Source organism: Pleurodeles waltl, chromosome 7, assembly GCF_031143425.1.
Source record: "Pleurodeles waltl isolate 20211129_DDA chromosome 7, aPleWal1.hap1.20221129, whole genome shotgun sequence".
Classification (NCBI taxonomy): Eukaryota; Metazoa; Chordata; class Amphibia; order Caudata; family Salamandridae; genus Pleurodeles; species Pleurodeles waltl.
This window is the reverse complement of record NC_090446.1, coordinates 282131419-282155242: the sequence shown is the minus strand read 5'-3', so window position 1 is coordinate 282155242 and position 23824 is coordinate 282131419.

Here is a 23824-nt window from a genome sequence, read left to right as displayed (position 1 = left end):
CTGTGATGTCAAAATATTGACAAGGAGAAAGAAAAAGAAAATGTGGTGCTTACACGTGAGTGGGAATGTTGTGTGTGTGCATATATGCCATTAGACCTTTTTCAGGCAGCAGACTCACAGTTTTTAAGCTAAAAATAGCTTTTTTAGGTCTGACTCCCTCCAGAAATTGTGACTGCTTCTATAAGTCATGAGGGATATAAACTGCCCTGATTATATTTTTTTTATCTCCCTCTTTCTTCTTCTAGAATGTTGGCATGCATGGGGGTTGTAAAGTGAAGGAGATGTGAGGAAGTGAATTCAGGAGAGAGTGAAAAGAGGGTGCTAAGGAGGAAAGAGATGAGGTGCAAGATATGCGGATAGATGAGATGTGGAAAGAAAAAGGGTGTGCATATCTAACACAGAGTGAACAAAACGGGAGTGACTGAGACACTCTGAAGACTGTAGTGAGATTATGTGTGCTAGGACCCACAATCACCTGTAAGAAAAATATTAGCTCCAGATGAACCCCATGGATCGCGACATTGGATGCCTTCATTGACGACGGTGGTGTGTCAGTTAACATCATACCAATCGAGAAGTTCAATAGCCTGTCTCCTGTGCCACGCCTCAACCTGTCAAACATGAAGGTATACATGTGGGCTGTTTCTAAAATGCAGAGTCAAGGGACATTCACTGTGAAAATTCGAAATAAAGCAGTAGTAGTGCAAGCACCAATTCACTTTCTTCATGGAAACTTCATCCAGTGTAAGCCTGTTCAGTTTTACCACTGCTGCTGACATAGGAGTATTATGAGAATAAGGGAAATTGGAATTACAGGACATGCCCTGAAGTGGTTCATGGAGTTTGTAGACACAAGATCATTCCAGCTACTTGGACGCTCTTTCTACTCAAGTAGTTTTAAGAGCCATTGGTGAGTTCCTCAGGGCTCATCTTTAAGCCCCACACTGTTTAACATTTATATACTACCACTGGCAAGGATAATGGAGCCACTTGGCCTCTCGCTGATTTCTTACGCAGATGGTACCCAGCTGATACCGGAATGCCCTGTTTCTGGACTCCCCAGATTATGTCGAGAAGAAATTGCACGTGGTTCAAAATATGGCTGCCCACCTTCTTTTTAATGTGCCCAGACATCAATTGGCCAGACCTGCCCTCTTAGCCCTACACTGGCTCCCAATCGAACAACGACTAAAGCTCAAGGCACTGTGTTGTATTCACAGAGCTCTCCATGCTAAGGGTACCTGTTCCTGCATACCTTAGCTGCTTTTCATAAGTCAATCAGACATCTTAGGTCATCAGCAGCAGTGTTAGCAGTGATTCCGCACGTAAAAAAAAGTTAAATGGCTCGGAAGATCCATGGCCTAACTTGGTTCGAAACCCTGGAACTCCCTGCCTCTTTCTCTCCGGCAAACTAGCCACAAACTATCATTTTGACGGCTATTAAAAAATTGTCTGTACTAACATCTGTCCCTCATGCTTAGTTGTTGGAGATTTCTGTACAGCGATGGGAGGCCTCAGGTAGCTATGCGCTCTATAAATTTCCATAACATAACATAACATATCTCTAAATTACAACCTCCACACTCAATCTGAAATTGTGAGTCAGTTTCTATTGTTGTTTCATGTCCTAGGAAGACTGAAGGCAATGAAAGTGCAACTTCATGTTAATGAGGACATTCACCCTGTTCCCTAGCATCACCCCGGTGTTGTTTTTCACATACAAGAAGCCATTGAGAAAGAACAAGAAACACTGTTATAGCATATGATCATTGAGCGCTCCACCAGCTTTGTCCATAGGGGTGGTGCCAAAAAATGACAGTGAAGGTGAAGTGTGCATTAGTGTACAATTATGCAGGCGGTAGTAATGGCAAAAAAAAGCACCTCTTTGTTGTGTCCAAAATGGTATCAGAGTAGGTCTAATTAGAATGGCGCTACAGTGGTCAGTTGCCCTACTACCATAAGGCAAAAGTTATTTTATGTATAAAGACATAAACATAAAATAAATAACTGAAATACAGCTAAGACCACAGCACTCACAAACACATACAGTTATAAGCACAAAAGTAACATCTGATGTATGAGGTCCGAAGAGTGTCTGCTTCCGTCATTTACATACCGAAGGGCTCACTCATCGGAGCAATGCAGGACTTACTAGGGTCCTTTGATTTCTTTCTTCTCTTCTTCGATAACTCTCCATATCACAAACGGGTTTACGTATCTACTAATACGTTTGTTTCCCTGATTACGTATATATCACACTCCCGTGGCTGCATAAATTGTGATACAGTTGTTCCGTACTATACGTCTAGTTGGATATTATTCTACTTCATATACAACCTAGCCTTGAAAAAGTCACTGTGTGACGAAACACGTGTTGGCTGTGTTTTTAATATACATATATGCCAAAGGCTACCACTATATGTGGCCTATGATTGCTCCAACTACAGAGAATATCTGTTGGCCCGAATAAACTCTCTACTGGAACATTAAAAAAAAGGACTACTTCAACGTCGGACCTCTTACATCGGATATTCCTTTTGTACTTATAACTGTATGTGTTTTTGAGTGCTGTGGTCTTAGCTGTATTCAAGTGTGCATTAGTGTTGATATGCACCAGGCCAACAAAGAAATTGAGAGAAAAAGACATCCTGGTCCACACAAAGCGAACATGATCATGCAAGTGAACGGTGTCAAAGACTTATCCCATGTTGACCTGAACAAGAGATTCCATCAACTCAAGTTGGAAGAGAACTGTAAGAACATCGCTCATTTTTCAACTCCTGTTTAGATGAAAAAGGTTGAGTTTTGGAGTGTTTTCACCTGCAGAAATATTTCAGGATGTTATACATCGAATAATTCAAACCTGTCAAACATGCTTTTAATTACAGTGATGACGTACTGGTAGTTGTAGCAAAGGAAAAGGAGCATGACAAGGCTCCTACACAAGTGTACCAGTTACTTGCTTTCCCCCTACGCAGTTTCAAGGATTAGCTGACGTTTGGCCTCGTAATGCTACTTCTAATGTGAATTTTGACAAGTTGAGCAGAGTAAAGGCTTTATTGTTTCAAAAACTTGTGGTGCTTACATTCGCATGTGAGACCTATGCGCCTCAGGTTGTGAGGCCATCGGCGGGGATTCAGTCCCTTTTAACACAATACACTTTGGTGAACTCGTGGGACGAATATTTAATGTGTCCAGTACTACTGGAATTGCCCACTTTTTTAAGGCTGTTGGTTCTGGTTTCATTCACACCGTCTCCTCTCTTTTCGGTTTACTACCATCAGTCATACATTCAATACTTTCTAGTGTTTTCGGGGGATTTCCGATTACTTTGGCTATAATAAGTGGCATTTTGCAATTGCTACTTTTGCTGCACAATGGTGGTCCCATCACAGCAAGGAATACTGAGAGTGCTACCGCCAGCACAACTGTGTCGTGAACGCATGATGCAGTATTTCGGAGCACCACTCCTGGAACAACTGGAGTATGACTGGTCTTTGTCATTCCGACCGGTTTTGGATTGTGTGCAGCCCATGTTTTGATGCCTCTGGTGGCTATCAGAATGTGCTCTACAATTCTGGCTTTCTGCAGCGCTTTCATTGGACGCTGATCTGTTGATGTTCTCGATAAGGGCTCATTATCAGACATGCGCATTGAGGGAGTGTTTGCTACAGGAAGCCGTTTATGAGTTGCCTTTTGTGGATTTCATGACTTTTAACTCTATGGAGGGCATGACACGGAATGCTTCTGCCTCAGCTGGAGCTCAGGATTTGGAACACAAGTGCTCTGTGCCTTTCCTGGATATGATCTGGATATTTTACTACCTGCCGAAGTAAAACGTCTCCTGTCTTCAATTGTCCCCGATGTAATTGTCGATTTGTGACTCTGGCTATTGAATTTGTTTTTTTTTCTATTAACAGCGTGTTCAAATTGCCCTTTTCCTGCTCTGGTGTCTCCGAACTTGTCACTGTATTTTTTTTAGCATAAGAGAATTCTTTTACCTTGAGCTTTTAAACCACCTCTAACCGTCGAGGGGAGGGTGTTGTATAGCTATTTTAGCCATATTTTAAACATGTTGTTTTAGCTTGCTAGGCCTGCCGCTGTGCACTTTAATACAGTTACATTTTATTCAGCCTTGCTTTATTTTTCTAGCAACAGCCCCATTTGCAGTGCTGTTTTATTTTCTTTATCTCATTGTACATTCGCCTAAGAAAGCATCACGTTCTTAGTAGGACATTTATTTCACTTTGTGCTTTCTCCAAGGCTACAGTCAGATAGGGTTGCCAACAAACTTGGTATGCTGTGTCTCCAACATTCACAGAAAACTCACACTCATACGTGGAGGCCATTTCTTAGAATGTCAGGTGTTTTATTATAAAAACACTCCTTTGTCCTAGACTCGTTAGAGGGAGATTCCAGCCAGATGACCATGATTGTATGTTGATTGCTTCGCTGCAGCTGCTTGCTTAAATGACCGGATCCCTGATCCACATGGGGGCGGTGTCTCTCAAGACTACAGGCTTCTTACTCCAGGTATGAGGGATTATGTACCCCCAGGGGGGAACCCGAAGGGCGGACTAGGCTTATTTCACAGTGCTCAAACATAGTATGGCTAAGAGGAAAAATATATCACTCCTAGTGACAGCATGGTACGACTGTTCTTCTGTTTTACTCTGTTAGTCACCTGCTTGTCTTTATTGTGTTTTATCATCATAATTATTGCAATACATGCCTTTTTATCTAAGATGCAATTATTTCAATAAATCCTTATTGAACTATCTTCTGCCTCTGTTGTCTTTGCCTGTATGAGACCCTTTGGTAACTGAGAGAAAGGGATGGGATCTGATCGACCATGATTCCCCTGAGGAGTCTTCTTGTCATGCGCCTGGTTGCCACAATCATCTCAGACAGAGAAGGGGTGCTGCTAGTGAGCCAGAGAACCCAGATTAGGTCAATAGGTTCATGTGGTGTGGAATCATACTTAGTACCCACAATCCATGTGATCCTGTCTCCAAAATCCAGTAGCCTCATTAGCATAATGAGAACCTACGCAACAGTCTTACTCTGAACACAGCAAAGTGTGAGTTTCACAAAACCAAACTTAAATTATTTGGGCACATACTCTCTGATGGAGAAATAGCTCCTTTTCCAGATAAAGTGCAAGCACTGTCAGCTACTTGATCCCCACAAGAGGTCACCATACTGTGATCCTTCTTATGCATGACCAGTTACTGCTCAAGGTACATGTGTGACTGGCTACTGTGAGTGCCCCATTGAGAGACTTGACTAAATGAAATGTCCCTTTGCAGTGGTCTGCTGAATGTGATCAAAGCTTCAAAAGGGCTGGTCCCAAACCGTGCTCAACATAATGGTCATCTAAATGCTCAGAGACACATTATGGCTTATGCCAGTCGAAACCTGTCTGAGATAGAAAGTGCCTATTTTTAGCCGGAGAAGCAGAGTCTGGCTGTAGTGTGAGCCTCTGAACATTTTCATGTGTTTCTATACAGAAAACGTTTCACTATCATTACAGACCACCAAGTGCTGCTCACTAATTTTGGAAACCCAGAAGTCAAGATGCCGCCTCACATTAAGAGGTGAGTGTTGCGACTACAAGGGTTCGGCTATGCAATTGTACACACACGGTCAAGATCAGAACCCTGCTAATTACTTTTCACATGTACCACTGCATTGTCACAGTGCTATATCCAAAACGGCTGAGGAGTACATTAACTTCATTGTGAGGTCCAGCACGCCAGCAGCCCTATCCATTGAACAGGATTTTGCTGCTACAAATGTCGATAAGAACATACTTATCCTCAAAGACATCATTTTAACTCAATCGTGGAAGAGGAGCACAATATTGAGTGTGAAAAATTCAAAAATGTACAGGATGAACTGTCCATGAGCAAGGAAGGTGTTGTATTGAGAGGCTTGAGAATAGTCATACTTGAGAGCCTAAGACAGCACGTCATTGAATTAACCCATGAAGGACATCATTGCATTGTAGCCATCAAAAGAGCCCTAAGAGACTGAGTGTGGTTACTGCGCCAAGACAAACAAGTTGAGAGGGAATGAAAAGAGTTCCATCTTTGCAACAGCCTTTCCCCCAGAGTGACACAGCATCCAGTAACGATGTCTGACCTTCTTGAACAGGCTTGGGAGAGAGTTGCAGTTGATTTCCTTGGGATCCTTAGGAAGTGGACATCATCTCATGGTAGTCACTGATGAATGTACATGCTTACCTTTTGTAACAATCCATGACAAAGTCTGGGTGACATCATTTCAGGTTGGGGTGTCCCATGTATTCCCAATATTGACAATGGTCTGCTGTTCAATAGCAAAGAATTGAAGGGGTTTCTAGTCAGACTAAGTGTTAAGCATCAAAAGAGTACACCGCAAGTGGCCCCAAGCCAATGGTTTTGGAACGCTTCATGGGTATTGATGGAGCGTAGCTCTTCTAATCAAGATTAACAATGAAATGTTTGTGAATTATTGCATAATAATGCTGCATAGAAAATGTATTGCTGTGTTTTATTAAACGTGCGTTTGAAATGTGCCCACGGGGAGTGGCTGCTAACTTATACGATGACTAATGAAATTGACTAATTATGAATTAATGATGTATTAATGTATGATTTTGTATTAGTATTAAGGGTTATATGTTAAGGTTTCGCTAATTAATTATTAGGCCTTAGTTAGCATGAGTCGGGCCTAGCTGCCGGGTTTCATATTAAATGTGATTTTCTAACGTGCAATGTAATCGTATTTTTCCAGAAGCCTAGAGGATGTATGTAACCGTAGTGAATCCGTTCTCATGAAACTCAACTTGCTCAAGGAGACATTTTTGCCGAATGCAACAGTGTAGACTTGCAACAGTTACAAGGTCGCCCAAACCGGTATAGACAATGGAACTACTGACTGGGTATGTGAGAGGACCACAAGAACATGAAATCATACCGGACATTCTACCCGTTGAAGACGTCAATCACAGTAGCCAATAAACTACGTGAGAACTGTTATGAGGTGACAATTTTGATGGTACAACTGGTGAATTATTGGATGGAGATAGTGGTGCGCCAAATTTGCCCAATAAGAAATTAGGGGACTGTACAACAGAAAAGGGATAAAACCCTATGACACAAGGAGAAATCAAGACATTGCAAGACATTCTTGCTATTACCCAGCCACTACGTTCCTCTGCCTAAAAACTTTGCTGTCTTATTCTTAAAACCATCCTTACCGTATTCCTGTTTTGCCTGTTCTATTCTTCTCCTCCTTATGAGGGAAGTGCCCCTTATTACCCCATCTTGCCGAACCTTGCTGTGTTTCCCAGCTGATGGCGAATCAACTGATATCCTGAGGACGAAGATTAACTTTGTATGCTGACCCATTACGGAGGGTAACTATATGATGATGAAATTGTAATTGTCTGTTTGCCTTTCCTTTCTAGGTACCAACTGCTTCTTTTGACAGAGACCATAGCTAGATGTTTTCTAAATTCGTGTTACTAAATTGTTTTGCATGAAGCCCAACATGTTAATGCTGATTTGAGGTTAGTTAAGGAATTCACTAAACAGACGCAAATAGACAAATGACTGAATCAATGCTTTTTGGATAATGCGCTAATGATACTCTGCTAAGATTAATCCATGCTGACATCGTGCTATGTTCTAATGTTCATGATTCTTGCTTTGATGAAATCTTATTCGAGTTGCCATATTATAACAGTGTTGATGTGTTTTATGGTATTGAGACTAATAAACCTGCTAGTAGATTGTAATGAATAGGGAATAAAATTCAAATCCTCATAAATTCAGTGTGGTTATTCATGGCTGAAAGGTCATGGTGTGTCCCGATTCTCATTAATGTAATTGAATTGATTTGTTATGGTGAATATTGATGACGTTATTGATCTGTTGATTGGCATGTTGATTAATTGCCTCGTTCTAAGGTGTCCCCAATCAGGGTCAAAAGATTCATCGGCCTAAAACGAGTCCCAGTATAAGTAAATTAGCTATTAAGGGACGCCTTAGCAGTTCCCTCAAAAGGGTAATTCAACGATCATCGATGGGGGTGTTGAGGTAAACCCGTCCCTGTGTCAAGCCCTCCATGCTTGTCATTTAACTCCTTAGGCTACAACTGGTGAGCGTCCTGTCACCCTGCTATTAGAAAGAGCTGTTGGAACCAAACTGCCACAGTGGACAGGTGACCGATCTTTGAATGCTGATAAAGGTCCTGGCCCAGACACTTCTGGAAAGTGCAAAATGAAAACAATTGTCAATCGGTGTTGACGAGGCCAGGAAAGTCTTTCATGAAGGTTACTAGGTTCTAGTCAAGCAGAGACTAAAGTGGAAAACAGACTCTCCATTTTCTGTAGATCCTCTGAGGGTTGTGACGTGCATAAGACACATAATGAAGTGCATCGTCCCAGTACGTCCATCACACAGGACTCATCACACTTTAATTTAAGCACCCCCTCCGACGTCTGTCAGCTCCTGCAATTATGACTGAGGCGATCCCGTCTACCAGTCCAGAGCAAGCTACAGAGCCTGTCATTGGTGCACAACTAGAGTGCATCTCAACCACCTCATAACACTCGATCTGGCTGACTAGTGCGAGTGCCTTTACGACTTATTGCAGAAATATAATGTTACTATTGTTTATACTTTTATTTAGCAACGGGCAGATGTAGTGTTGTGAGACTATGTGCACTAGGACCCTTGCGGTTCTGGGCAGACTCAACAGCGGAATTAAGTAACTTTCTGGGAGATGTTGAGGTGTGGTTATTAACATTTATGACATAATCAGAGGGCAGTGTGTGATCGTATGCTGAGAAACAAAGTTGGCTGTTACAGATCTGTGTGTGTGGCCTTGTTATTTGCATGCTACTGGGCTTGGGAGGATGCTACAAAGACCAGAGCTCAGAAATCTTTAATTCACAGTTTCACAATTTCAGAATGTAAACATTTTCACTGTTAATTCTATATATCAAAATCAGCGTTGTAACTTATTCAGCTTAAACAGCCAACAACCACTGACAAAGCCTATAATCATGGCTGGTTTATTTGTGGTATTTTGTTGTATACTGTATGCAATCACAGGAAGGTTAGAGACGACCCAGAATACCTTTAGTGCAACACAGTAAGGGCATCACAGTTATGTAGTTTACACTTTTTAAGCTACGTTCTTAATTATATAGGCCATGGCCCTTTTCGAGGCCCCATTGTTTTTATCCCATTTAAGGCTCTAGAGGGTGGGTGTCATCATTGAATAGTTTTAGTAACATGTAGAAACTTGAGGTAGTCTGCATATAGTGTCTGGAGAGGAAAGGAATGTATATGATATTTAAACACTTTTGTAAAGCCTTACGTTTTATATGATGAGCTTAGCACATCAGAGGTAACAGCAGTGCTTAATGTGTGCTTGTTGTTTCCGGTGCTGAGCACTGGCACTTATTTTTTAGGGCCAGGGCTTATTCTTCTGCCTCAAGCATCTGCTGCGAGCAACAGACACATATGGGAAAGAGAGATGAAGGGGGGGGGGGGGGAGGGTGGAGAGAGTCACAAAGGGAGAAAGTAGAAAGATACAAGAGTGAGCTAAAGGGGCAGGGAATGGCTTTATATAGATTGAAGAGGCCCGAGATGGCTTCAGGATTACGCCGCCTCAATATTCAATGTTCACACATTTAATTGCAATAGCCACGTGTTTAGGAGGGCTTTGGGCACCGGCACCTTTTATTTAATAATTAAGCACTGGGTAACAGTAAATCATGAATTCCTTACACATAAAAAATTTGTTATTCCGTTTAAGGCACCTTCCACCAATTATACACCATAGAACATGATTATAGCCTTAAAGCCCCCCCTAGCCATTAAAGGGAGCAGGAAAAGAATTGCTGGAATAGCCCAGCTAGGAAGGCTATGAGGCTATTAGAACATTCCGCCACTAGGAGGCAGAATGTTCACATAACTAAAACAAAGTCCTCAGGCAGCCCAAGACCCTCGGGCTCAGTGAGGCCTTTGTTCACACCTGTTGCTGTGAAGAAAAAGCATTGTAATGTTTACGGTCCAGGCTTTTACCAGCCAGTAAAAGCCCCGAGCACAACATTTCAAAGTTCATATAAGGTGGCTCCTGTGAAGAGAATGGACTGTGTTTGGGAGATCCCACTCCCCGTGTTGTTTTCGGGCCAGATGGTTATGTGAACGTAATGTGGAAATAGCATTAGCGAAGCAGTGGACCGAAGGAGGAACGGAAAACTAGTATACATTTAACCCCTTCTGTGCCGCGGACGTAGTGGTTACGTCCCGCGGCACAGTGCTGCTGTGCCGAGGACGTAACCACTACGTCCTCGGCACACAGCCCAGAGGGAGCGCTCTCGCTCCCTCTGTGTGCTTCCCCCCACCCCCCCAAAGTCAGGGATGGAAGGGGAAGCCCTTCCCCTTCCACCCCCGACCCCCCCACCCCCCATAATGACGTCAGCGCGCGATCGCGCGCTGACTTCATTATGGGGATTTCGCCGCACAGGAAGCCATTTGCTTCCTGTGCGGCGAACGGAGAAGAGGTGAGTTCCTCTTCCCGGTGGGTGGGGGGTTTGGGCTAAAGAGGCACCGGGGGAAAGGAAAGGCTTTTCCTTTCCCCCGGTGTCTCTTTGAGCATTCCTGCTGCCCGATCGCATTGCGATCGGGCAGCAGGAATGCCCACTAGACACCAGGGATTTTTTTTTTTTGTTGTTCTTTCCTGTTTCTTGTTGGCGGGGAGCGGCCCCTTGGGCAAGGGTCGCTCCCCTTGTGGGGGCAATTTGTTACGGCCATTTCTGCCCCCCTTGGGGGCAGATTGGCCTACTTTTTAGGCGGATCTGCCCCCAAGGGGGGCAGAAACCACTGGATCACCAGGGATTTTTATTTTCTGTGCATTTATGTTGGGGGGGGGGTGCAGAGAACTGTTGGCCTTTTCTGCCCCCCTTGGGGGCAGATCGGCCTATTTTTTTTAGGTCCATCTGCCCCCAAGGGGGGCAGAAGCCACTTAGGCACCAGGGATTGTGTGTGTAGTGAATGGGGGGGCGCCCCCTTGGGCAAGGGTCGCTCCCCTGTGGGGGGCATGTCCTTTAGGGCCATTTCTGCCCCCCTTGAGGGCAGATTGGCTACTTTTTAGCCAGATCTGCCCCCAAGGGGGGCAGAAAACACTAGATCACCAGGGTTTTTTATTTTTATGTGTATTTATGTGGGGGGGGGTGCCCCCTTGGGCAAGGGGCGCCCCCCCCAAGGGGGCAGAGAACTGTTGGCCTTTTCTACCCCCCTTGGGGGCAAATCGGCCTATTTTTTTTAGGTCCATCTGCCCCCAAAGGGGGCAGAAGCCACTTAGGCACCAGGGATTGTGTGTGTAGTGGATGGGGGGGCGCCCCCTTGGGCAAGGGTCGCTCCCCTGTGGGGGGCATGTCCTTTAGGGCCATTTCTGCCCCCCTTGAGGGCAGATTGGCTACTTTTTAGCCAGATCTGCCCCCAAGGGGGGCAGAAAACACTAGATCACCAGGGTTTTTTATTTTTATGTGTATTTATGTGGGGGGGGGTGCCCCCTTGGGCAAGGGGCGCCCCCCCCAAGGGGGCAGAGAACTGTTGGCCTTTTCTACCCCCCTTGGGGGCAAATCGGCCTATTTTTTTTAGGTCCATCTGCCCCCAAAGGGGGCAGAAGCCACTTAGGCACCAGGGATTGTGTGTGTAGTGGATGGGGGGGCGCCCCCTTGGGCAAGGGTCGCTCCCCTTTGGGGGGCATGTCTTTTAGGGCCATTTCTGCCCCCCTTGAGGGCAGATCAGCCTATTATTTTTAGGCTGATCTGCCCCCAAGGGGGGCAGAAACCACTAGAACGCCAGGGATGTTTTTTTATGTGTTTATTTTTGTGGGGGGGCGTCCCCTTGGGCACGGGGCGCCCCCCCAAGGGGGGCATTGACCTGTTGGCCATTTCTGCCCCCCCTGGGGGCAGATGGGCCTATTTTTCTAGACCCACCTGTCCCCAAGGGGGGCAGAAGCCACGTAGACACCAGGGATAGTGTGTGTGTGTGTGTGTGTGTTAGTGGATGGGGGGGGGGCTTGGGCAAGGGTCGCCCCCCACTTTGGGGGCACATGTACCCAGGCCATTTCTGCACCCCTTGGAGACAGATCAGCCTATTATTTTTAGGCTGATCTGCCCCCAAGGGGGGCAGAAACCACTAGAACGCCAGGGATTTTTTTTTATGTGTTTATTTTTGTGTGGGGGCGTCCCCTTGTGCACGGGCGCCCCCCCAAGGGGGGCATTGACCTGTTGGCCATTTCTGCCCCCCCTGGGGGCAGATGGGCCTATTTTTCTAGACCCACCTGCCCCCAAGGGGGGCAGAAGCCACGTAGACACCAGGGATAGTGTGTGTGTGTGTGTGTGTTAGTGGATGGGGGGGGGCTTGGGCAAGGGTCGCCCCCCACTTTGGGGGCACATGTACCCAGGCCATTTCTGCACCCCTTGGAGACAGATCAGCCTATTATTTTTAGGCTGATCTGCCCCCAAGGGGGGCAGAAACCACTAGAACGCCAGGGATTTTTTTTTATGTGTTTATTTTTGTGTGGGGGCGTCCCCTTGGGCACGGGCGCCCCCCCAAGGGGGGCATTGACCTGTTGGCCATTTCTCCCCCCCCCTGGGGGCAGATGGGCCTATTTTTCTAGAACCACCTGCCCCCAAGGGGGCAGAAGCCACTTAGGCACCAGGGATAGTGTTGTGTGTGTTTTTTTTGTTTGAGGGCTGTCCCCTTTGGCAAGGGTCGCTCTCCATGGGGACACAGTACTAAAGGTATTTTTTGGCTTCCTTGGGGCAGACAGGCCTATTTTTTTAGTAGGCCCATCTGCCCCTATGGCAGAATCCACTTAGGCACCAATTTCTAAAATGTTTGATGGTGGGGTGTTTGTCAACTGAAGAAGTCTTTGCATTTGTGATAAAAAATGTTTTCCTCCTTTTTGTTCTAGTTCAAAGCTTTTGCTTTATTTGCTGTGGCTCCTTGCGGTTTTGGCGGTGGTTGACCTGCAGTTTGCACAGTTGCATGTTTTAGGTAAGTAAAAACAATTTACTCCAAAGGAGTATTGTTGCCATGCATGAATGACATGTTTGTAGGGGGTGTACTAAATGCAGGATTGTGTGTGAAATTGTCCTTAGGTTTGTGCACAATGATATTTGTTTTGTCTTATTTCTAATTTGCCTTTCTTTCTTTCTTTTTAGTGGGATATCATTGGTGATTGCTGTGTAGTTGCTGGTGAATCAAGCTTTTTCAGGCAAGTGAGCGGTATAGTTTTTGAGTTTGTAACTCTTACTAACAAAGCTACACTTTGTTACTTGTCTTACACAGTGCTGGTTGTTGGTGGTGAATTTGTCCAGTTAATTTTAGCAGGAGAGATCATGGCTAGCCGCAGGATGACCGCTCAGCAGGTGGTTGGTATGCTTTTTGAGTCACAGTCTGATCATGACTATGAGACGGACTCTGCATCTGAGGCAGAGGAGGAAGTCAGAGATTCTGGCAGTGATGTTTCTGTTGGAGGGGAATCTTCTGATGATGAAGCCACACTCAGTGCAGATGAAGGTTCTGTTTTAGAGGAGGACATTGATGTGCCAATAGTGCAGCAACCTGGGGCTGAAAGGTTTCCCGTTAGAAGACCTGATGTCTGGGTTGCCCCAAACATGGAGCAGCCAGAGTTGCCTGCCTTTACTGGTCTCCCGGGGTGTAACGCCAATACAGAGAACTTTATGCCTATCAATTTCTTTGAGTTATTCATGGATGATATGTTTTTGGAAGAGATTGTTGAGCAGACTAATTTGTATGCGGAGCAGCATTTGAGGGACAACGCTGCTAGACTTAGGCCACACTCTAGAGCTGCCCAGTGGATTCCCACAAATTTGGAGGAGCTAAAAAGGTTTTGGGTTTGACTTTTTTGATGGGGTTGATAAGGAAGCCGTCACTGGCTTCTTATTGGTCTACTAGTCCCTTGATGGCAACAGCTATATTTCCAGCTACCATGAGTCGTAATCGGTATTTGCTTCTTCTTAGGATGCTGCATTTTGTTGACAATGCATTAGCCTTGCCACGAGATCACCCAGATTCTGACCGTCTTTTTAAGATTAGGCCTGTCCTTGATCATTTTGTAGATCGGTTTTCGGAGGTCTATGTTCCAGGCAAAGAGATAAGTGTGGACGAGTCTTTGGTCCTCTTCAAGGGTTGTTTGGTTTTTAGGCAGTACATTCCTAGCAAAAGGGCACGATATGGAATTAAATTGTATATGCTGTCTGAAAGTAGGACAGGATATGTGTATAGTTTCCGTGTGTACACTGGTAGGGATTCCAATATTGACCCCCCTGGTTGTCCTCCCACTTTTGGAGTTACTGAGAAAATAGTGTGGGATCTTGGTAGACGACTGTTCAACAAAGGTCACCATTTGTATGTAGATAACTTCTACACTGGTGTGCAGTTGTTCAAGGAATTGTTTAGAGTGGACACAGTTGCTTGTGGCACAATCCGTTCTAACCGGAAAGGCTATCCAAGGGAGCTTGTCTGTAAAAAACTTGAGAGGGGACAGTGCTGTGCCTTGCGGAACGAGGAGCTGCTAGCTTTGAAATTTTCAGACAAGAGGGATGTCTACATGCTAAGTACCATCCATGATGAGAGTACTTCCCCTGTGACTGTTTGGGGCCAGGTTGCTGAAGTGCGCAAACCTGTGTGCATTTTAGATTATAATAAGCACATGGGAGGTGTAGATAGAGTTGACCAGAGGTTGGAACCTTATACTGCTATTCGTAAGTCTTATGTTTGGTATAAGAAGTTAGCACTTCACCTCTTCCACTTAGCAACCTTCAATGCTTTTATTGTGTTTAGGGATAGGTCTCCAGACTCAAAGATGACATTTGTGAAATTTCAGGAGTCAGTGATAGAGAGCCTTATTGTGGTGGAACAGGCCAGAGTTCCTAGAGAAGCAGTGGTGGAGGATGTGGCTAGATTGAAAGATCGCCACTTTGCTGAGCACATTCCTCCCACACCCAAAAAAGACTTTCCAGCTAAGAAATGTAGAGTGTGTTTTCGAAGAGGTATCCGGAGGGAGTCTCGAATGTACTGCCCAGATTGTCCTTCAAAGCCTGGGCTGTGTGTCGGTGCTTGTTTTAAGAATTACCACACCCAGAAGAATTTCTGGGAACAACCATGAGTGTAAACTCATGTCTGTTTTGTATTTTCATGTGTTTAGTTTCATGGTTAGCATTTCTGTCATGTTGTTAGTTAGAGCTTTTGTGTTTGTTGTTTTGTAATTCTTTCTACTTAGTTAGGGGTTCCTCTGTTTAAAAAAAAAAAAAAAAATATGATGCCATTGTGTGTGGAGTGGGGCTTGGCTGAGACTGTACATATTGACTTGATGTTGGCTACTGCAACACACTGCCAGCCAAACACCAGTCCACACACTCCCATCAGCTGGTATGATTGTTGTATCAGGCATGTGGGCGTATGTAAGTGATGGGCCCTTGAGTGGCGCTGTCTGTCGATGTGAGTGTTGTAATGTGCTGGGCCCGTGGCTGGCGGTGTGAATGGCCTTGTGTGTGTCATGTATGAAAGTTGTGTGAATGGACTGTAAAGCGGTTGGTGCCTTGTCGCGGCTTTACAGCTCACGAGCTGTGAGTCATTGGTTCAGTTTTTTGCCTTTCAGTTACTAACAGTGCTTTTCATTTTTGTGAAAGCTCTTGTTAGTAAAATTTTATCCACTGAACCATCACTCACCCTCGTGCCAAATCCAACCAGTATGTGTGGTAAAAATGACCAAACCTGCTCCGCTGTAATCAGGCGTCGCAGCACACCTATGACACGCTAGGTGCCTCAGGTGGGACCCCGATGATGAAGCATGCCACCAACTTGGTTGGTGGGTGAGGGGTCTTTTTCACATAACCTAAGTGTGTTTCTTTTCAAAATTTTAGTGTTTGGCACATCACGGACGTATGTGGGCACATCAAAACGATATATTACAAAACTACCTGTGTTTGGGGGGGGGAGAGGGCACCTATGTTTTTGGTCCTGTGTGCGGCCTTCATCTAGGGAAACCTACCAAACCCAGACATTTTTTAAAACTAGACACCCCAAGGAGTCTAGGGAGGAGTGGCTTGCGTGGATCCCCCAACATTTTCTTACCCAGACTCCTCTGTAAACCTCAAAATGTGCTTAAAAAAAGCATATTTTCCTGACTTTTCTTCGTACGATCACCACTCCAGCACAAAATTCCTACTCCCCAGTGTTCCCCTCAGTCTCCCAAATAAAATGACACCTCACGTATGTGGGTCCCCAAAGCAGAGTCAGTCTAAAGATGTATAAAAGAATATGTCCTTATAAACTCGCAGTACTATCCCCTGTATCTCTACAAGTTTTGGGCCTTATTCTGTTGGAGGCACCTGGCCCACCCACACAACTGAGGTATCATTTTTATCGGGAGACTTGGGGGAACGCTGGGTGGAAGGAAATTTGTGGCTCCACTCAGATTCCAGAACTTTCTGTCACCGAAATGTGTGAAAAATGCGTTTTTTTAGCCAATATTTGAGGTTTGGAAAGGATTCTGGGTAACAGAGCCTGGTCAGAGCCCCTCAAGTCACCCCATCTTGGATTCCCCTAGGTCTCTAGTTTTCAGAAATGCACAGGTTTGGTAGGTTTCCCTAGGTGCTGGCTGAGCTACAGGCCAAAAACTACAGGTAGGCACTGTTTTCAATGAAAAAATGTGATGTGTCCACGCTGCGCTTTGGGGCGTTTCCTGTCGCGGGCGCTAGGCCTACCCACACAAGTGAGGTATCATTTTTATCGGGAGACGTGGGGGAACGCTGGGTGGAAGGAAATTTGTGGCCCCTCTCAGATTCCAGAACTTTCTGCCACAGAAATGTGAGGAACATGTGTTTTTTTAGCCAAATTTTGAGGTTTGCAAAGGATTCTGGGTAACAGAACCTGGTCCGAGCCACACAAATCACCCCATCTTGGATTCCCCTAGGTCTCTAGTTTTCAGAAATGCACAGGTTTGGTAGGTTTCCCTAGGTGGCGGCTGAGCTACAGGCCAAAATCTACAGGTAGGCACTTTGCTAAAAACAGGTCTGTTTTCTGTGATGTGTCCACGTTGCGCTTTGGGGCGTTTCCTGTCGCGGGCGCTAGGCCTACCCACACAAGTGAGGTATCATTTTTATCGGGAGACGTGGGGGAACGCTGGGTGGAAGGAAATTTGTGGCTCCTCTCAGATTACAGAACTTTCTGCCACAGAAATGTGAGGAACATGTGTTTTTTTAGCCAATTTTTGAGCTTTGCAAAGGATTCTGGGTAACAGAACCTGGTCCGAGCCCCGCCAGTCACCCCTCCTTGGATTCCCCTAGGTCTCTAGTTTTCAGAAATGTACAGGTTTGGTAGGTTTCCCTAGGTGCCGGCTGAGCTAGAGGCCAAAATCTACAGGTAGTCACTTCGCAAAAAACACCTCTGTTTTCTTCCAAAATTTTGGTGGCGTCCACGTTGCGCTTTGGGGCGTTTCCTGTCGCGGGCGCTAGGCCTACCCACGCAAGTGAGGTATCATTTTTATCGGGAGACTTGGGGGAACGCTGGGTGGAAGGAAATTTGTGGCTCCTCCCAGATTCCAGAACTTTCTGCCACAGAAATGTGAGGAACATGTGTTTTTTTAGCCAATTTTTGAGCTTTGCAAAGGATTCTGGGTAACAGAACCTGGTCCGAGCCCCGCCAGTCACCCCTCCTTGGATTCCCCTAGGTCTCTAGTTTTCAGAAATACACAGGTTTGGTAGGTTTCCCTAGGTGGCGGCTGAGCTAGAGGCCAAAATCTACAGGTAGGCACTTTGCTAAAAACAGGTCTGTTTTCTGTGATGTGTCCACGTTGCGCTTTGGGGCGTTTCCTGTCGCGGGCGCTAGGCCTACCCACACAAGTGAGGTATCATTTTTATCGGGAGACGTGGGGGAACGCTGGGTGGAAGGAAATTTGTGGCTCCTCTCGGATTCCAGAACTTTCTGCCACAGAAATGTGAGGAACATGTGTTTTTTTAGCCAATTTTTGAGCTTTGCAAAGGATTCTGGGTAACAGAACCTGGTCCGAGCCCCGCCAGTCACCCCTCCTTGGATTCCCCTAGGTCTCTAGTTTTCAGAAATGTACAGGTTTGGTAGGTTTCCCTAGGTGCCGGCTGAGCTAGAGGCCAAAATCTACAGGTAGTCACTTCGCAAAAAACACCTCTGTTTTCTTCCAAAATTTTGGTGGTGTCCACGTTGCGCTTTGGGGCGTTTCCTGTCGCGGGCGCTAGGCCTACCCACGCAAGTGAGGTATCATTTTTATCGGGAGACTTGGGGGAACGCTGGGTGGAAGGACATTTGTGGCTCCTCTCAGATTCCAGAACTTTCTGCCACAGAAATGTGAGGAACATGTGTTTTTTTAGCCAATTTTTGAGCTTTGCAAAGGATTCTGGGTAACAGAACCTGGTCCGAGCCCCGCCAGTCACCCCTCCTTGGATTCCCCTAGGTCTCTAGTTTTCAGAAATGCACAGGTTTGGTAGGTTTCCCTAGGTGGCGGCTGAGCTAGAGGCCAAAATCTACAGGTAGGCACTTTGCTAAAAACAGGTCTGTTTTCTGTGATGTGTCCACGTTGCGCTTTGGGGCGTTTCCTGTCGCGGGCGCTAGGCCTACCCACACAAGTGAGGTATCATTTTTATCGGGAGACGTGGGGGAACGCTGGGTGGAAGGAAATTTGTGGCTCCTCTCGGATTCCAGAACTTTCTGCCACAGAAATGTGAGGAACATGTGTTTTTTTAGCCAATTTTTGAGATTTGCAAAGGATTCTGGGTAACAGAACCTGGTCCGAGCCCCGCCAGTCACCCCTCCTTGGATTCCCCTATGTCTCTAGTTTTCAGAAATGCACAGGTTTGGTAGGTTTCCCTAGGTGGCGGCTGAGCTACAGGCCAAAATCTACAGGTAGGCACTTTGCTAAAAACAGTTCTTTTTTCTGTGATGTGTCCATGTTGCGCTTTGGGGCGTTTCCTGTCGCGGGCGCTAGGCCTACCCACACAAGTGAGGTATCATTTTTATCGGGAGACGTGGGGGAACGCTGGGTGGAAGGAAATTTGTGGCTCCTCTCGGATTCCAGAACTTTCTGCCACAGAAATGTAAGGAACATGTGTTTTTTTAGCCAATTTTTGAGCTTTGCAAAGGATTCTGGGTAACAGAACCTGGTCCGAGCCCCGCCAGTCACCCCTCCTTGGATTCCCCTAGGTCTCTAGTTTTCAGAAATGTACAGGTTTGGTAGGTTTCCCTAGGTGCCGGCTGAGCTAGAGGCCAAAATCTACAGGTAGTCACTTCGCAAAAAACACCTCTGTTTTCTTCCAAAATTTTGGTGGTGTCCACGTTGCGCTTTGGGGCGTTTCCTGTCGCGGGCGCTAGGCCTACCCACGCAAGTGAGGTATCATTTTTATCGGGAGACTTGGGGGAACGCTGGGTGGAAGGAAATTTGTGGCTCCTCCCAGATTCCAGAACTTTCTGCCACAGAAATGTGAGGAACATGTGTTTTTTTAGCCAATTTTTGAGCTTTGCAAAGGATTCTGGGTAACAGAACCTGGTCCGAGCCCCGCCAGTCACCCCTCCTTGGATTCCCCTAGGTCTCTAGTTTTCAGAAATGCACAGGTTTGGTAGGTTTCCCTAGGTGGCGGCTGAGCTAGAGGCCAAAATCTACAGGTAGGCACTTTGCTAAAAACAGGTCTGTTTTCTGTGATGTGTCCACGTTGCGCTTTGGGGCGTTTCCTGTCGCGGGCGCTAGGCCTACCCACACAAGTGAGGTATCATTTTTATCGGGAGACGTGGGGGAACGCTGGGTGGAAGGAAATTTGTGGCTCCTCTCGGATTCCAGAACTTTCTGCCACAGAAATGTGAGGAACATGTGTTTTTTTAGCCAATTTTTGAGCTTTGCAAAGGATTCTGGGTAACAGAACCTGGTCCGAGCCCCGCCAGTCACCCCTCCTTGGATTCCCCTAGGTCTCTAGTTTTCAGAAATGTACAGGTTTGGTAGGTTTCCCTAGGTGCCGGCTGAGCTAGAGGCCAAAATCTACAGGTAGTCACTTCGCAAAAAACACCTCTGTTTTCATCCAAAATTTTGGTGGTGTCCACGTTGCGCTTTGGGGCGTTTCCTGTCGCGGGCGCTAGGCCTACCCACGCAAGTGAGGTATCATTTTTATCGGGAGACTTGGGGGAACGCTGGGTGGAAGGACATTTGTGGCTCCTCTCAGATTCCAGAACTTTCTGCCACAGAAATGTGAGGAACATGTGTTTTTTTAGCCAATTTTTGAGCTTTGCAAAGGATTCTGGGTAACAGAACCTGGTCCGAGCCCCGCCAGTCACCCCTCCTTGGATTCCCCTAGGTCTCTAGTTTTCAGAAATGCACAGGTTTGGTAGGTTTCCCTAGGTGGCGGCTGAGCTACAGGCCAAAATCTACAGGTAGGCACTTTGCTAAAAACAGGTCTGTTTTCTGTGATGTGTCCACGTTGCGCTTTGGGGCGTTTCCTGTCGCGGGCGCTAGGCCTACCCACACAAGTGAGGTATCATTTTTATCGGGAGACGTGGGGGAACGCTGGGTGGAAGGAAATTTGTGGCTCCTCTCGGATTCCAGAACTTTCTGCCACAGAAATGTGAGGAACATGTGTTTTTTTAGCCAATTTTTGAGCTTTGCAAAGGATTCTGGGTAACAGAACCTGGTCCGAGCCCCGCCAGTCACCCCTCCTTGGATTCCCCTAGGTCTCTAGTTTTCAGAAATGTACAGGTTTGGTAGGTTTCCCTAGGTGCCGGCTGAGCTAGAGGCCAAAATCTACAGGTAGTCACTTCGCAAAAAACACCTCTGTTTTCTTCCAAAATTTTGGTGGTGTCCACGTTGCGCTTTGGGGCGTTTCCTGTTGCGGGCGCTAGGCCTACCCACGCAAGTGAGGTATCATTTTTATCGGGAGACTTGGGGGAACGCTGGGTGGAAGGAAATTTGTGGCTCCTCCCAGATTCCAGAACTTTCTGCCACAGAAATGTGAGGAACATGTGTTTTTTTAGCCAATTTTTGAGCTTTGCAAAGGATTCTGGGTAACAGAACCTGGTCCGAGCCCCGCCAGTCACCCCTCCTTGGATTCCCCTAGGTCTCTAGTTTTCAGAAATGCACAGGTTTGGTAGGTTTCCCTAGGTGGCGGCTGAGCTAGAGGCCAAAATCTACAGGTAGGCACTTTGCTAAAAACAGGTCTGTTTTCTGTGATGTGTCCACGTTGCGCTTTGGGGCGTTTCCTGTCGCGGGCGCTAGGCCTACCCACACAAGTGAGGTATCATTTTTATCGGGAGACGTGGGGGAACGCTGGGTGGAAGGAAATTTGTGGCTCCTCTCGGATTCCAGAACTTTCTGCCACAGAAATGTGAGGAACATGTGTTTTTTTAGCCAATTTTTGAGCTTTGCAAAGGATTCTGGGTAACAGAACCTGGTCCGAGCCCCGCCAGTCACCCCTCCTTGGATTCCCCTAGGTCTCTAGTTTTCAGAAATGTACAGGTTTGGTAGGTTTCCCTAGGTGCCGGCTGAGCTAGAGGCCAAAATCTACAGGTAGTCACTTCGCAAAAAACACCTCTGTTTTCTTCCAAAATTTTGGTGGTGTCCACGTTGCGCTTTGGGGCGTTTCCTGTCGCGGGCGCTAGGCCTACCCACGCAAGTGAGGTATCATTTTTATCGGGAGACTTGGGGGAACGCTGGGTGGAAGGAAATTTGTGGCTCCTCCCAGATTCCAGAACTTTCTGCCACAGAAATGTGAGGAACATGTGTTTTTTTAGCCAATTTTTGAGCTTTGCAAAGGATTCTGGGTAACAGAACCTGGTCCGAGCCCCGCCAGTCACCCCTCCTTGGATTCCCCTAGGTCTCTAGTTTTCAGAAATGCACAGGTTTGGTAGCTTTCCCTAGGTGGCGGCTGAGCTAGAGGCCAAAATCTACAGGTAGGCACTTTGCTAAAAACAGGTCTGTTTTCTGTGATGTGTCCACGTTGTGCTTTGGGGCGTTTCCTGTCGCGGGCGCTAGGCCTACCCACACAAGTGAGGTATCATTTTTATCGGGAGACGTGGGGGAACGCTGGGTGGAAGGACATTTGTGGCTCCTCTCAGATTCCAGCACTTTCTGCCACAGAAATGTGAGGAACATGTGTTTTTTTAGCCAATTTTTGAGCTTTGCAAAGGATTCTGGGTAACAGAACCTGGTCCGAGCCCCGCCAGTCACCCCTCCTTGGATTCCCCTAGGTCTCTAGTTTTCAGAAATGCACAGGTTTGGTAGGTTTCCCTAGGTGGCGGCTGAGCTAGAGGCCAAAAGCTACAGGTAGGCACTTTGCTAAAAACAGGTCTGTTTTCTGTGATGTGTCCATGTTGCGCTTTGGGGCGTTTCCTGTCGCGGGCGCTAGGCCTACCCACACAAGTGAGGTATCATTTTTATCGGGAGACGTGGGGGAACGCTGGGTGGAAGGAAATTTGTGGCTCCTCTCGGATTCCAGAACTTTCTGCCACAGAAATGTGAGGAACATGTGTTTTTTTAGCCAATTTTTGAGCTTTGCAAAGGATTCTGGGTAACAGAACCTGGTCCGAGCCCCGCCAGTCACCCCTCCTTGGATTCCCCTAGGTCTCTAGTTTTCAGAAATGTACAGGTTTGGTAGGTTTCCCTAGGTGCCGGCTGAGCTAGAGGCCAAAATCTACAGGTAGTCACTTCGCAAAAAACACCTCTGTTTTCTTCCAAAATTTTGGTGGTGTCCACGTTGCGCTTTGGGGCGTTTCCTGTCGCGGGCGCTAGGCCTACCCACGCAAGTGAGGTATCATTTTTATCGGGAGACTTGGGGGAACGCTGGGTGGAAGGAAATTTGTGGCTCCTCCCAGATTCCAGAACTTTCTGCCACAGAAATGTGAGGAACATGTGTTTTTTTAGCCAATTTCTGAGCTTTGCAAAGGATTCTGGGTAACAGAACCTGGTCCGAGCCCCGCCAGTCACCCCTCCTTGGATTCCCCTTGGTCTCTAGTTTTCAGAAATGCACAGGTTTGGTAGGTTTCCCTAGGTGGCGGCTGAGCTAGAGGCCAAAATCTACAGGTAGGCACTTTGCTAAAAACAGGTCTGTTTTCTGTGATGTGTCCACGTTGCGCTTTGGGGCGTTTCCTGTCGCGGGCGCTAGGCCTACCCACACAAGTGAGGTATCATTTTTATCGGGAGACGTGGGGGAACGCTGGGTGGAAGGACATTTGTGGCTCCTCTCAGATTCCAGCACTTTCTGCCACAGAAATGTGAGGAACATGTGTTTTTTTAGCCAATTTTTGAGCTTTGCAAAGGATTCTGGGTAACAGAACCTGGTCCGAGCCCCGCCAGTCACCCCTCCTTGGATTCCCCTAGGTCTCTAGTTTTCAGAAATGTACAGGTTTGGTAGGTTTCCCTAGGTGCCGGCTGAGCTAGAGGCCAAAATCTACAGGTAGTCACTTCGCAAAAAACACCTCTGTTTTCTTCCAAAATTTTGGTGGTGTCCACGTTGCGCTTTGGGGCGTTTCCTGTCGCGGGCGCTAGGCCTACCCACACAAGTGAGGTATCATTTTTATCGGGAGACGTGGGGGAACGCTGGGTGGAAGGAAATTTGTGGCTCCTCTCAGATTCCAGAACTTTCCGCCACAGAAATGTGAGGAACATGTGTTTTTTTAGCCAATTTTTGAGCTTTGCAAAGGATTCTGGGTAACAGAACCTGGTCCGAGCCACACAAATCACCCCATCTTGGATTCCCCTAGGTCTCTAGTTTTCA